The sequence below is a fragment of the Xiphophorus hellerii genome, chromosome 17 (assembly GCF_003331165.1).
Source record: "Xiphophorus hellerii strain 12219 chromosome 17, Xiphophorus_hellerii-4.1, whole genome shotgun sequence".
Lineage (NCBI taxonomy): Eukaryota > Metazoa > Chordata > Actinopteri > Cyprinodontiformes > Poeciliidae > Xiphophorus > Xiphophorus hellerii.
Genome location: NC_045688.1, coordinates 14,472,279 through 14,488,458, shown reverse-complemented (window position 1 = coordinate 14,488,458; position 16,180 = coordinate 14,472,279). Strand labels below are relative to the sequence as shown.

The following is a 16,180-nucleotide window of genomic DNA, read 5'->3' as shown; positions in this document are numbered from 1 at the left end:
CTTTTTCATATTTACCTTACCGAAAGCTTAACAGGAAGTCCATATAGTTAACCTTGCTTGGCATTGTCAATACAACCAACTGCCTGCTATCGATTTTTAGGTATGTAGGTGTGTATTTGCCGGAATGCGTTTTGGACTCGAGTTGAGTACATATGATGTAGCTCTCCATTTGACCCAGAAGCTGAGTGTGAGGCATTTGACCACATCAGAGTGATTGATCAGGTGAGATGCATCGACAGAAGAGGAATGAAGAGCTGTTTTAGGGTTTGAAGTGGATCCTCTCCCTTGGTGATACACCCAGCTGTGCAAAGTGTATACTTGAACATATGCTTGAACCTCTTCTGCTGTCATCTCTGTAGCTCCTCTCTACTGCTCTACTGTCACATGCTTCACATTTTATTCCTGCTTGCCATTAAAATACAGATGTTCCTTGTCTTACACACCATTTAGCCCGCGCGAGGCACTTGTAACGTCTTCACAACTTGCGAAGCTGCAGCACCAGATTCGAAGCTTACTGAGGCTTCCTCCTTTTCAAAGAAATACATGAACTTTGATCAAAACAGAAAGTGCTGTGTTAGAAGCTATTTTATTGCTGCTGAGGGAGCTTTTTAGATCTAGAAGGAATGGTGAAGCAATAAGAGCCTACAACGGAAAGGCTGTAGCTTGAAATGCAAAGGAGCTATTAAATGTTGATAAATTAATCATGGATATGTTGTGGTTTACAGCTGAAGTGCTTAGTTGAGTCCCATCAAACCTTATCTTGAATTAATAAAGAGCAAATGAATCATGTCTAACTGCTTATGAACTCTAGCTCAACTGTGGGCGGCATGACAGATGGTACCTGACAGAAGCTATATTCTTCACCAGCCTAGCTTAAAACACCTTTAGCTCGGTGGTGAATTTAGACCGGACTTGTCTCTGCATATTTGGAGCGTGCCATTTGAGTTGTTTGTGAAACGGTCAAAGTTGCCATCAAAGTAGGTAGATCTTGGTAGAAGTTTCACAACATCATATCAGGTGATGCATTGTTTTTGTCTCAGATGGATTCTTAGTAGAGTGTAGCAGACCCCCAACCTCCTTTCAGTTTTATTTTATTCACCACCAATGAACAAATTGATGAAGGAACGAATCAGAGATAAACAGTTTTTTTTTTTCTCTTTACTTTCTGGAAGGCCTAAATTTCCATTGGGAAGAAGGTAACTGCTCTAACTGGGCCATGTTTTTTTTAATATAATGTTAATTTACACAAAAACAGTAGATTGTGACTATTCATGCATATCTGTCAAGGGATTAGTTTTTCACAGTTGCCAATTAATTGCACAATTTTTGGAAATATGACACGGCATTGATCGGATCTTTTTGTGTAAAAAGTTAACGGAAAATCATTATTATTATTACTATTATTATTATTATTAATATTAATAATATTACTAATATGGCATCACTTGCAAGTGAAAGTCACTAGTTTGGAATTATCTGCATATAAAACACATGATAAAGTGTTAGACTGTTTAGGAATCGGTTATTGAAAGCATATATATTGTCGAAGTAAAAGTGACTCAAAATCACAACCCTGAGGAACTCCACATCGCAGGTTTGAAGTGTGTGACAAGATTTGCTTTGCATGCTGTCATGTGTTCTAGAATTCCCTTATACAACCTCATTATATTAGCGGAAGAGGATGAGCTGACTGTAAAATGCGAAGAGAGAGGATTGTCTTTCATATTTGCTTTCATTCTTCAGTGGTTTGAGTCATAATCTGAGACTGCTCTCTTACCTGCAGACGTAAGGTGGACTCGAGTTCACCTCAAGTCTAAAATAAGGGTGCAGGAATGAATCATTAAACAGTGTAGTTTCTTTGTCGTGACTTGACAACAACACACACTCACTTTGTACTTGTAATCCATAACACTAAATATTTGATGTCTAACAATGTTGCTTAGACTGTAGCTTTCACACACACACACACACGCCCACACACACCCCGGCACTTGTCCTCAAAGACATTTTTGGCAGGCTGTGTCACAGACCCTCACCTCCTTTCTCAACCTTCTGAGGAAATTTGACCATTTCCCTTTTCCCAGCAGAGTTGCCTTTTCTTATGTGTTCAGATCATCCTTTGCTTTGCTTTTTGTTGAGTTTACTCCTGTCCCAATTTGTACCCACATTTCATCCTTTCCCAGTTGCATTTTACACTTGTAAATAGAACATTTCACAAATTACACAAAATTATACTTTTCTTAGTAGCTATATATTTTTGTGGTTTGTGGATTTTCAAATACTTAAATATCTTGAATAATCTTATAAACCGATACATAATTTTCTAAGTATGTTATATTGCGTCCTATTTCCATTGCGGTTGATTCCGATAACGTTAAAAAAATCTTAGACAGATTTCTTTCCTTCTTTTAAAATCAATATTGACAGAGAAACTCAGTGTAGCGATGTTGTTTTTGGCAGAGCAAATGCATCAAATTTAAATTGTATATGCCACCTTCTTACTCCTGTCATCGGAAATGATTGATGAGTCTTGTTACACTTGTAAATGCTGCTTCTGGGTGGTCGCACAAACCTTACATCGACACATCACTCCCTCAATCCACAAAGACCACCTGGCCTTGTACAACTCTCCCGATGCAGCCCTGTAACTGTCACGTTTAGCTTGGCAGCCGACGCATTGTAAGAGTAGGAGGCTGCTCTTTCACAAAACACAGAGGTCGCAAAAAGGCACCTCAACGCTACTTTGAAGTGTTTTGTGAAAGGGGCTTGAGAGTAGAATCTACAAAATGACATTGAATTATCACGTACCATAGGAGGTACAAAGGGTTTTCATGGAGAGTACAAATTGATGGATAGTTGGTGCAAAACACACCATTGTAGGCAACTTCTAGAAAGGTACAATATGGTGCAAAATAGGGATTAGAGGCAAAAAGACTTGCTTTATTAGGACAGCACTTATTACTCTTCAACATTCATTGACTTGGAGCTTACAGAGAGGAAAATGTTTGACTTTCTCATTGCTCAGTCTGTCTACATCATCCAGAGCTTTGGGTCATCTTGCGCTCTCTTAGCTTCAGCAAATCCCACAAGCCTTTTGAGGCTTTTGGTCTGGGATCTTGACCACATGTGTTTTGGGTAATTTTTACTAAGAGTTCATGATGTCTGTTTCCTCAAATAAGTTTTCCATGTCTTTTTGAAGAGAAGCAGAACAACAACAACATGACAGATCCTTCACCATACACCAGGGGTCTCAAACTCCAGTCCTCGAGGGCCGCAGTCCTGCAACTTTTAGATGTGCCTCTGCTGCACCACACCTGAATAGAATAATTAGGTCATTAGCAAGGCTCTGGAGAACTGATCTACACAAGGAGGAGGTAATTAAGCCATTTCATTCCAGTATTTTGTACCTGTGGCACATCTAAAAACTGTAGGACACCGGCCCTCGAGGACTGGAGTTTGAAACCCCTGCCATACACCAAGAGTTAGCATGCTTCCCTTGCTGCATATTCATTCTTTGGTTCACTCCAACTCTCCTGCACAGATCTGATCAAATCAAACAAAGTTTCTACACTTTTTTACAGTATTCCAGTTATAAACTGAATTGTTATAGCTTATATTTATCTAATTTTAGATATGATTGTGCTTCTTCAATTTTAGGACTTTTTGCATGTCTTCACACTGGGTGTTCTTGCAAAGAACATGGATACAGTGCAAGGATGACGGCTTTGTTGGGACAGAAAGAGCTAGAATTTTTAGCTTTGAATCATCCTGATGATAAATAAAAAAGACCTTGTCCTTCCTTGCTGAACTGTTTGTATCTTTCAGGGGAGATTTTAACCTGAGCACTGTAATGTCTCCTCTGTGGTTTTCTCTCTGTAGTGTGGCCATCTGTTCAGGAGTGTGATCCAGCACAAGACAGCTATTCCTCTCTCTATCAGTCATCTCTCTCACTTTCTGCCTACTGATTCCTCTCCACATCCTCTCCTTTCATTTTTTTCCGATTTTGCCCTCATTCTGTTTTCCTTTCTTGCATGCGCTGTTTTCAACTCTCCCGTCAATTGATTTTTAGAGTCGGGGGGTTTGAGGGGGACGAGCAGAGAGGAAGATGCATGGAGGGAGGATTCAGACCGAAACAAACACACTGGCCACTCTTCCCTTAGCAGAAACACAGACAGAAAGACAGACAGACTGGGACTAAATTATCCCTGTTGCGTGGAGCATGAAATTAGCAAGTAGCTCAGTGTGACAGTATTAGCATGGCTGTTAAAGGGGATACCATGACATTTTCAGGTTCTGAAGCATGGGTTGCTTTTATGCGGACAGTGAAATTTACCAAGCAGGAAGCTGTGTAGCATTGTTAGTGGCCATGTTTAAATTCAGGTGATTAAATGTGATTAAATGCCTGGATTGCTGGTGGAATAATGGAGTAATTTACTGCAACATAGGCCTGGAAAATTATTTTGGATTAAGGTTGGACTGAATCACACCGTATGTTTTATACTGTGGAGCTAGCTTGTGGAGTACTAGATTATTTAATTCCATATATAGCAAAAAAACCTCAAGACTTACGTCTTATGTGCTCTTAGACAGTTATTCGTAATTATATGCTGTCTTTTAATCAAAGCTCGACTAGTTTTAATAGCTACTCTGTTTATGCCTTGTGTGTAGCTGTATGTGCTTTGGATGAATTGAGGACATAGTTATGTCTCATAACATAACAAGCATATTTACTATAGTTCTCATGAATACATCAGCTGTGAGCGTTTCTATAGTTTTTTGTATTGACAGAACTGAATACAAATGTATATTGTAGGATACAGTGACAAGAAAGTTGAAAGGGAATGAATAATGGCATGTCACCGTTCAGGTTGCCCTTTGTTGCTGAATGTTTTTACGTTTACTTATTTGTGGATCTCAGAGTACCATCTAGAGTTTGAAGTTTTGTAAGTGACCCCTTCTTGAATGTAAGTTTACCGTACCACTTCAGTGAGGAGGACAGGGGGAGACATCCCAGTGGGACGTGGCCCTCCTACCTTTTTCTCTACCTCCTTGTCTCCAGTCTGTAGTAATGGCTGGTCACATTGCCACCGCCAGCAGTGCGAGTGGCCTCTAAAGACCAGACACTTGGTCTCACACAAACACGCACACACAGAGTCTGTCTGAATTTCTTCACAGCACACACTAGCACATCATGTTCTGGTCCTATACACTGACAGGACTGTAAACAGTTTGTTCATCCTTTCTCTCCTTGACACAACCTCAAGGAAATGGACATTTTGTGTTTTCCCTGAGGTTGCATTGGAATACTTCTGGTTTGCCTTCAACATCAGAAGATTGTCTTTTTCGCCCTCAGTTTCATTAAAAACAGCTCAGCATGTAACGAGTCATTGAATGACTGGAGGGCCTCGATTATTTAAATTCCTTGACTCAAATTATCTGCCTTGAAACTTTGCTAGTTTATGTTCTACTATTTAGCACACTGCGTTCCGCCAATGAGCTGTTGACAAATGCTAATTGCTATTAGCAGCTCTCTGCAGGCTGAACTCTCCCCTCCCCCATTTATTTTTTACTTTTTAAAAATATCTTCCTGCTCTATGTTTTGCTTGTTGTACTTGTTCATCAAGAGTAATGATGTGAAAATAAGTATTAAAAAGCTTATTCATTATTCAAACTTGAAACTGTAATTTAATGCCTCAATTTAAGTTTGATTTTACTTTTTAAAAGTTAATGTGAAATGTCTTCAATCTTTAAAAGCATTTTTTTTGACATACTTCAAACTTGAGACTATAAGTGATTAAATCATATTTGTAAAGATTAAAATGTTCTAATAAAATGAAAAGTTTTTTACTTACTAGCAATTTCTCTTAGATTTCCTTTACTAACTTTAGCTACTTCAGAAGGGGATTAGTTTATTACTCGATTCTAAAAACAATCGTTTACTGCAACAACTAAGAACAACTCTGGTTTTACCCCAGTTCAGCTTCTTCTGATTCACTATTTGCTTTAATACAGAGGAATAACAGAGCGAACAGCTGTAATGGATTAAATCTGTGGCAGTGTGGGAATCGTAGTTGGCTAATATTTGTCTGTTTCCCTCCTCTCATTAATGGGTGTTCGCAGAGGTGTAAAATATGGCCTGAAGCAAGACAACACATTGGAGGAGGGTACTGTGCGCAGAAGTGGAACGCTTCTAAATTATCATAAAATTTGTTGAAAACAAATCATTTAGAAACACTACACTCCTTCTATTCCTTTTTCATTCATTATATTCGCTTTTAGATATCACACTGTCTTTTATTATAACAAAACCCTCTTGCTGGCCACCAAGCCTGAGTCAGTGAATTGCACCAATGCTAATTGAAAAAGTATTTTCTCCATATTTTAGCTTTTTATTTTATCTCTTTGTAGCCAAATGTATCATCAGACAAAAATAATTCAAGTAAATAGATAGTGCAGTTTTCAATCACATTATTCTTTTGCTTTAGGGGAAAATGTAACCAAATTAATTTGGCCTTGTGAAAAAGTAATTGGGCCCCTTGTTAAATTATGAATCAATTGTGAAAAAGCTCTAAAATTACATTTTTAAAGTCACTCCCGGACCTGATTACTGCCATGTATTTATATGATCAACTGGGTGTCGGCGCAATCTTAAAAAGTCTTAAATTGGTATGTCTAAAATGAAGGCCTTGAAATGACTTAAAATCTTTAAGAAAATGTATTTTGGCTATAAATATGTTTATTGCAGGTCTTAAATTTTGTCGTGGCAAGAATATTTCATTTCATATATTCTATTTAGGTTTTTTTCTCATTGGATTTTTCTATGAGGCAGAAGTTTGAGTTTTGTGCAGACATCTTCACTCAGAGTTCTGTGACTCGAGGTGGTTAAGGCTAACAGGAACTAGCTGCTAATAATTGCTAGCTAGCTAGTTAGCTAGAGAGCCATAAAACCGTGTGAGAAGCACAAAAATAATGCCACCAGCCACAGAAAGACTCCAGAAATTTCACATTTTTGGTCTCCTGCATTTCTTTTGTACATCTCTGTTGTGATACAAGCCTTAAATTTTATTCCTACTGGTCTTAAACAGGTCTTTAAAAGTCTTAAATTTGCAATTCGTCCTGTGTGAACCTGTATGATCCACACCAGCAAGTCCAATTAAAATTTAATTTTCTGAAGGTCTTCCTGTGGCATAGTTAAAGTCTGGATGTTGAAATACTGTGGTCTGACCTCTTTTTTCCCCCCACTTTATTTCATAATTTTAAAGGTTTTTTTGTTTACTGAACTTCTCTGTATCTGAGTAAATCTAAAAGATGTAATTATTTTGTCACGGCAAAGTGAAAATATAAAACATAAAAGCTGGAAAAGTTAAAAATAAAAAAAATCTACCAACCACATAATCTCAGTTTGATTGTTACACAGCTCGTTTATCATCCACCTTCTCACCTTGTCTTCAGTCGGTTCGTCAGCGCATCGCGCCGGTCCCACATGAGGCCGGTTTTGTTTTGGAGGGATCAAACCAGTCAGACAGCCAACGCAGCAGTTTAAAGACGCTGTGACATTGTGGCGCCTCCTTCTCCTCTGCTCCTCCGCTCACCCTTCTTCCACGCACTCCTACGTTATCCCTATCAACTCTCCCGTCCCGCTGTCTCGCCGCAAACTCCCGCACATCTTTGATCAGCCGAGCTTGCCAGCCAGTTTCCCCGCGTCTTAGCCAACATAGCCGTCCTGACACGAGGAGGGATGAGGACCCCGAGCACAGCGACGCAAGACGGCGAGAGACGAGTTTGACGGAGTCACCTTGACTCGCCTGACAAACTTTATTTTGAAAATCATAATGATGGGAACGTCACGAGCTGGAGAAGGTGAAGCAGTGCGTGGCGGGAGAAAGTGCGGACGGGGAGTTGGGCTAGCCGCAGTTAGAATGTTGATGTTTCAGGCTCAAACGCTCAGTTACTGCGCCTCTGATCATAAAAATGTGCAAATACGAGTTCAAAATTCAGCTGATGGAAGTTTGGCAAAATGTGAAGTCAGTATGTAAACATTCCCAAATACTCGTCAGTTGTGTGGGTTTATTCAAAAGCTTTGAATGTTTTTTTCTCCACAGGTTCCCCCTCCCACTAAATTTGCGAAGCACAAGAAAAATGAGGTTTAAACTCGAAAACAAATTAAAAACACACTTGTTTAGGACAGTTTTCCTATTATTTTTTTCCCCTGTTTTGTGCTCGATTGGAAACTAAAATAGACTAAAATTTTCATTTTGTTTTGTTAGGTATCTTGAATCTGATGTTTTTTCACAGCTGGGTGTGAAAAAAATCTGTATTCTTGATTCATAGTTTTTAGGGATGCACTTTTACGAAGAAAATATTTAATTTTCCAAAGTTTGTGGTGTTTTTTTTCTAAATTTCTCTGCCACCTAGTTAAAAACTACAAACGTATTTCAACATTTCTGCCTACTATGTTCATTTAGCCCTATAATTGAATTATTATAACATGTACTAAAAATGTCCCATGCCAGCAGTTCAGAAGAATCGTTGGAATCAAGACGTTTTAGTTGGTTCTGTTAATAACGTTGTTTTTAATTTCCTGTAACAGCCTCTGTAGCTCCTCCTTGAATCAATAGAAATCTTTGTTTGCATGTCCTTATAAAAGGCATTTTCTACTTGTATAAGATCACAACCTTTTTTAGATTTCTTCATCATTTTTTCCCAGTGTTTTGCATTTTGCAACAGGCATACAGCACTTTTCTTTTTAGGTTTGTGTAGTAGTTTTCTGTTTCATAAAATCTACATCTATGTACATGATGATTTCATTCAGCTCAAACTAACAAGCACGGACCAATAATGCTAGCTAAAAATGAAACTTATCATATATATTTACTTATATACTTCCTGTATTAATTTTTTTAGCACTTTGTGTTGTTAATTTTAGACTTTTCTGCTAATTTGTATTCATGCTAATAACTAAAACATGTTTTTCTTTCTTTTAGTCATTAAATAAAATAAATCCTATTAATATTCTGTGGTGTAGCAAATCAGAAGTCAACCATGGAGTTTTGAATAATCTGAGTATTTTCATAATAAATACCCCCTTTGATACAAACATGCAGTTATGCATATTGACTGATTAATTGGGGCCTCTTTTAAGAGTCCCATCACATCCCAGCAGCTCCGCTGTTGTAATGTGGACTCATCAAACCCTCCATATTTAAACTCTTGCAGCACGACTGATGGCCCCGTACTAATCTAAAGCGAACATTTTTCTGCCGCAGCCCGTGGCTGTGAAATATTCCTCATCATTGGCTAACAAATCAAGATTTGAAGATTAGCGGCCAGCAGAACTTGCTTTAGATGAGGAGTAATTCATCCCTGATCTGTGAAGTAGTTCTGTTATATTAATAAGGGAGAGAGAGAGAGAAAGAGACAGAGGATGGGGTGACAGCCAGTGTGAAGGATGGAGAGAGAGAACTGGAGAAGAATTCAAAGTTCTCAACCACCGAGTCACACAGCCGCTTAAATAAGCCCCTAAAAATTTAAACTTTGCTCCACTTTAGGCGGTTGATTAGCACTAATGCTCTCGTCCATCTGTGTTTGCATGTGCCAGTTCGCGTTGATACACTTGTTTGAACTGAGGCCGCAAAGGTAGGGCGGTGGGCCAATCGCCTGCCGGCCAGCCGCTCGCATCGCACTTTGCAAACTCCTCTTTTTCTTTTTTAGCCTTTTATTTGTATTCTCTACTTCTCCCCGACTCGCACAAACGCTCTTTGTTGTCTTGAAATTAAAAAGAATTGGTCCAACCTCGCGGGAGGCCGAGCTGAAATAACAGGAGATGCGTTCGGAAGCGAGGGGAAGGAAAAAGGTAATTCGATAAAAACAAGAGCTCTTGTTTTTATAACCTGTCCCTGCTCATATTTGCGAATGGAGGTTTTTGTCTTTGGTTTCCGAAGGGGGGGTTCTTCAATTAGCACAGCAGTAAGGTAGCCTGGTCATTCTTTGATGGCTTGGTATATTGCATCACATTAAAGGACCTTTGGAAATCCACGCTTTCATTGCCGTCTTTCATTACTTTTCATCTTTAATTCTTTAGTGTTTGTTGAAAAAGAAATACAAAGTACGACTAAGTTGATGGGGTTGAAGGAGAAACCTCTTTTTCTTTCTGAATGGAACATGACAACGTAACTCTGGCAGGAAAGAACCAGTAAAACACAATATGTCTGACATAAATAATGATGTTTGAACAACAAAACAATGTATTAATGCACAAATTTCATGGCAACTGTAAAGAAAAGCATGGTAGTGTTTCCGTTGAAGTTTTGCGAAATAAACCAATTTTGATATGGCCATAAAAAACACCATAACTTAGCACCAAAACTTTATCAAAAAAGCAAGTGTTTGTTTTTTTTTCTTCCTGAAATTGGCGTTTTCATCAAGCACATTTATTTTCAAAATGTCAAATTCGTGCAGTTATATGGTAAATGGCTCAGTTATAGTTGATTTACTCAAGTCGTGGTTTATATGTTGAGATGGTGGGGGCTGAAACAATTTTTTTATCCAATTTTTAAAATCAAATAACCAGAAAAGTAACCGTCACATTTTCAAGGAGTAATCAGTAATTAAGTGACTTTCTCAAGGTATCTGCACCATCATTCCTCAGGACCTTGGGAACCTTGGAGTAATCAAGTTGACCATGATCTTTTCAGTATATCTGTCTGTACAAAAGATAAAGAATCAAGTTGTGGCGATGATGGTACAATCAAAGTCTTGTACGCTGCCAGGGTTGAAACATGGTAACGGGACCTTCAGATGGTTGTATGTCAACAAAACCTCAATGAACTAAAGAAACTTTATGGAAAATAAAAATATAAGGTGGCAAATTCCTCCCCAGAGATACAAGACATTGATAAAGCTCCACTGAAAGGCTCTGCTGAATGTCACAGCTCAGATTTCACATCCAACTTTTCCGTTTTGGCTTAGTCCTTCTCAAGTAATCCCTGTGTGTTGAACACTTTTGATTTCTACGTTAGTGTTAGAACCTAGTTAAGGCCAGGTCCTTTTGTCCTTATACACAAAACCCTAAATTGATAAAAGTTCTACTTCCTTTTGTTGAAGGAAATGCCTTTAAAGTATCAGCTGCATTATTTTGTCACGCTGTGTCAAGTTTCCGACAACTGTCTCGCATCGAAGAGACGTCGCAATATCCAATAACAATCTTTGAGCGAGTCACTTTATTCAACTAAATAATGCAAAGGTAGTCAGATTTTCACCGGGTTTTTTTCTTCTTCTCTCTTTCCCAGCAGCAGAACTTTTTAAAATCCCATCAACGTCAACACTCCAGAGAGCACAGCGGAAGAATAATTTATGAAGAGATGTGTTTAATAAGAGTACGACTCTATCCTCCGCGCCACTTTTTGGTTGCATGTGAGGTACAACACCATGGGATTCACTGGCGCAATTACCCAAATTAAATTTGATGAAGCAAACAACATGTCAGCTTGTGTTTTTTTTGTTTGTTTCTCAATGGGACTAAGTCAACGTCGCTCTGGAGGAAAAAAAAAAAAGCCTGATTTTGATCTTGCTTCTGGGTTCTTCTGATCTCCTGGAAATATAATAGTCTCGTTCTGCTCGTCTTGCAAGGCAATTTCTCCGTGAAACAGTTGGAAGGACGGCGTTAAAAATAAGAAAAGGGAAAAAAAAAAAAGTCTTGACATGTTGTAAAAACGGAGATGGACGTTTCTCAGATTGCTGTCAGTCTCGGGAACAGAGGAAACTGTGTTTCGGCTGCAAATATTACCGAAACTGTCTATCCAAAGGGGATAAGTCACTCTTTTATTTGACCTTTTCTCCCCATACATTTAATTCACTCCCAGCTCAGCCAGTCGGAAAGTAAAGTAACCAACAATATACTTTTAGTTTGTTTAAATGCAACTAAAACACCTTTAGTGATTGCATCCAGAAACACTCCCATGCTGGGATCTTCTTCCTTTAGATGAGCACGCTCCTAAGTGACTTCCATTCAACAGGGCTGTAATTATTCTCTCTCTGATGGGGCTCTGGAGTGGAATGAATAGAACAGGGAACATCTCATCCTTTGTCTTCCTTCCTCTTTAATTCCCCCTGCTCATTGCAGCGTCAGAAAGAGGGAAGGAAAAAAAAGTAAGCAGGCGAACGTAACAAGGGCCTGAAATAAAAGGCGGCGCTGTGGAAAGAGGGATTTGTGTCTTCCTTTGTCTCTGTCACCCTGCAAATGTACATTTTTGGGTTGCTGACAGAAAAAAGAAATGGGCTCCATTTCACGTTTTCTCTTTGTCTGCCTTTTTATTTTCAGCTCTAAATACCTTGTGTACGTAAGCAGGAAATGTGATGAAAGGCTCGCACTGTTTCAGCGACGCACAGATGCCAGAATGGCTCTCAGTGCTGCCTAAAATGAAATGTTATATAAAGTTTTGCATCAAATTATTACCATAATTTACTCCACCCCTTTGTGTGCCGTTTCAGTTTTGGTCCAACAGTGCCTGGATTTCCTTTTTTAGAATGCTGCTCTTTACTCCAGCTATGTTTCTGTCATGACATTTACATTAACTGATAAACATTTCACAGCAAAATAAAAGAAAACATTCTGGATTTGTGTATTGCTTCGATTGCTATCGCAAATCTGCAAAATGTTTGAAAGGTTCATTATATTTAAAACACAAAAACTGAGGGTGCCCTCTGGGGATGCACCGATTGCAGTTTTCTCGTCGGTTTAAAAACCCTGACCTGATTCTGATTTTGACCAATACCAATTTTTTTTGGTTTGTTTGAAGAGTCACTTAATGTAGGAAGAAAGTTGTTATGCAGGTGCAGATGTAACCTGGTGGGCGGCGCTGTTAGTATGTCCACTCTCATGGCACAGCAGAAAGGGACAGTGGCTGATTGTCAGGCCTTTGGTGTCTGCGCATCTTTAAAAAGTCTCAAAATGTCTTAAATTCATAAAAATGTTGGCTCTAAGATGTTAATTACAGGTCTTAAATTTAGTCTTGGAAGGACTGTGTAATGTCTGTATTTTTTGTTTGACTTTTCTGTCAGACAAGAGTTTGAGTTGCACTCAGACATCTCTATTTTGTTTTGTGAATCGTGACGGTTGAGGCTACCGCTAACTTACTCTTACTAGCCTGCTAGCTAGATACAAAGATGCTAGCTAGCAAAAAAAGAAGCTGGCTAGCTGGCTTTTTTTTTTTACAAAGTTACTGCCAGTTGACTAGACCAGTGGTTCTCAAATGGGGGTACGTGGAGGTACTGCAGGGGGTACGTGAAGCTTTTCAAAATATCTTTAAAAAATCAGTAGGCTCCTCATAATAAGTCTTGGGAAAAATTATTTTGTGAAAAGTTCGATAAAATATAAATGTGTGTTCATACACTGAATTTTATATTCAGTATTTAGTTTCAATATCCTTTAAAATAAAACGGTTTGACTGGTTTTATGCCTTCCTGGTGGTCACCGTCTTCTGTTTTTCTTTTTTGTTTAACCATGCAATGTTTGCAATATGGATGTATTTGTCAGGTTCACTGATATAAGTTGTTTGGCTTTAATAAATCAGACAGTGATTTTACAGCACTGTACCTCTTTTTAATTCCAAAAATGTTTTGCCCGTGTCAGGGGGTACTTGACTAAAAATATATTCTTAAGGGGGTACATCACTGAAAAAAGTTTGAGAACCACTGCTCTAGGGTGTCCCTACGCTCTTTCAGGTCTCATACTGATGTTTCCAGTTTTGTTAGAGCCAAATTATAGACAGCGTTTCACCAGGAGACCTAGAGTGAGGAGCCCCGCCCCTTTCCCCCTTGCGCCTCAGACAGAGTTTGGGGAAAAAGATGGCGGTCGTTCTTCGTTCGCTAAAGCTGTTCTTGTTTACAGGTTAGTAGTGTGAAGCTGGTGGAAACTGTCCCCGCTAAAATGTAAATTTACAAGTTCATTCGGTGCTGATTTCGTAATTACTTGCTAGACGTGTGTAGACGTTCGAGGGAAAAAGAGTGATTTTGTTTCATAATTACAGTTTGTAGCTATAACGGTCGTAAAACAGCCGTTATAGAAGTTTGCTACATGTATCTAAACTTCGATACACTCTCCGACCCAACCTTATTAAGATTTCGGTGGTATCCTGACGGGTTGTGTTATCTTTTGATAGGAAGTGTTAAAGTTACTCTGTTACATGTACCGGAAATCAGTTCTCATCAGTTTCAAACATTTATTATAGACATTACCACTTTTCCCCTACTACCCTGTAATTGATTCTACTGTACTAGCTTGAGCTAGATCTAGTCCTCTAAATATGCCCATATTAAATTATAGAACTAATAATATGATTAAATTTTTCAGAGTTATTACAATTCAAAGAAATTAGTAGCCTTACAATTTCACTGAACTTGAGGAATAGTTTTCTTTTTATGTAAATCTGTAAGATTTAAATCGATTGTTGAATTGTTTTGATTTGGCCCATGGATGCTGTCACAGCTGGTGGGGGCTGATGTTGTTTATTGAAGTAGATGGAATATGGTTGTTTTGGAGCAACGGAAGGACACATGGACATGAATGCATAAAGGAATGTTCAATGTATGATTGCATGATTTCATGATTTTGACAATTTGTAATAAAACAGACAGAGTTTGGGGAAGAAAACGGCGGTCGTTCTTCGTTCGCTAAAGCTGTTCTTGTTTACAGGCTTCCCACTCGGAAGAAAGGAGAAGAAGAGACAAAACAAAACAAACATCAATTGTTACAACTGTTTCAATACAGCTGAGACATGTAACATAGGTATAAAAAACATTTTTTCTGAGGTAACAGCCTGCGATGTCATCGATGACATCACGTCCGTCCCTGACCGTCACTGATGACATCAGACCGACAAAACGAACGTGATGTCATCGATGACATCGCAGGCTGTTCCTTCAGAAGTGCTTGAATAAGACGACCACGTGGTAATGTGAAGGCCTGTGAAGGCCCTCGCACCGAACGTGGACGCGAGGGCCTGCGAAGGCCTGGGATCCTTCAAGGACCTGGCCTGTGAAGGCCCTCGCACCGAACGTGGACGCGAGGGCCTGTGAAGGCCAGGGATCCTTCATGGACCTGGCCTGTGAAGGCCCTCGCACCGAACGTGGACGCGAGGGGACTGTGAAGGCCAGGGATCCTTCATGGACCTGGCCTGTGAAGGCCCTCGCACCGAACGTGGACGCGAGGGCCTGTGAAGGCCAGGGATCCTTCATGGACCTGGCCTGTGAAGGCCCTCGCACCGAACATGGACGCGAGGGCCTGTGAAGGCCAGGGATCCTTGAATGACCTGACCTGTGAAGGCCCTCGCACCGCCACGTGGACGCGAGGGGACTGTGAAGGCCAGGGTTCCTTCAAGGACCTGGCCTGTGAAGGCCCTCGCACCGCCACGTGGATGCGATGGCCTGTGAAGGCCAGGGATCCTTGAAGGCCCTGGCCTGTGAAGGCCCTCGCACCGCCACCTGGATGCGAAGGCATGTGAAGGCCCCGGCCTGTGAAAGCCCTCGCACCAGCACCTGTACGCGAGGGCCTGTGAAGTCGTGTAAAAGTAGTAGAAAAAGTTGAGTACCTTTCTACCGTTTCTACTCTCTGCTCCTTCCATGCGTTGCTCTAGGGCAGTGGTTCTCAAATGGGGGTACGTGTACCCCTGGGGGTACGTGGAGGTACTGCAGGGGGTACGTGAAGCTTTTCAAAATATCTTTAAAAAATCAGTAGGCTCCTCATAATAAGTCTTGGGAAAAATTATTTTGTAAAAAGTTCGATAAAATATAAATGTGTGTTCATGCACTGAATTTTATATTCAGTATTTAGTTTCAATATCCTTTAAAATAAAACGGTTTGACTGGTTTTATACCTTCCTGGTGGTCACCGTCTTCTGTTTTTCTTTTTTGTTTAACCATGCAATGTTTGCAATATGGATGTATTTGTCAGGTTCACTGATATAAGTTGTTTGGCTTTAATAAATCAGACAGTGATTTTACAGCACTGTACCTCTTTTTAATTCCAAAAATGTTTTGCACGTGTCAGGGGGTACTTGACTAAAAATACATTTTTAAGGGGGTACATCACTGAAAAAAGTTTGAGAACCACTGGACTAGACAACGTTTGTGGGTCTTAAATTCCATTCACGGTGGTCTTAAAAAGGTCTTAAAAATTGTGAAA

The 16,180-nt window shown here is 39.6% G+C and overlaps 1 protein-coding gene and 1 long non-coding RNA gene across 3 annotated transcripts in view; both read left to right on the top strand.

Moving 5' to 3' along the window:
- The window catches only part of tbc1d22a (TBC1 domain family, member 22a), a 142,458-nt gene that overhangs the window by 98,027 nt on the left and 28,251 nt on the right, over positions 1-16,180 (top strand). The gene's annotated exons all lie outside the window — the stretch shown is intronic.
- LOC116736584 (uncharacterized) lies at positions 13,227-16,000 on the top strand. The gene is made up of 2 exons (XR_004342622.1): positions 13,227-13,266; positions 15,682-16,000. It is a non-coding gene; the product is annotated as an uncharacterized LOC116736584 (long non-coding RNA).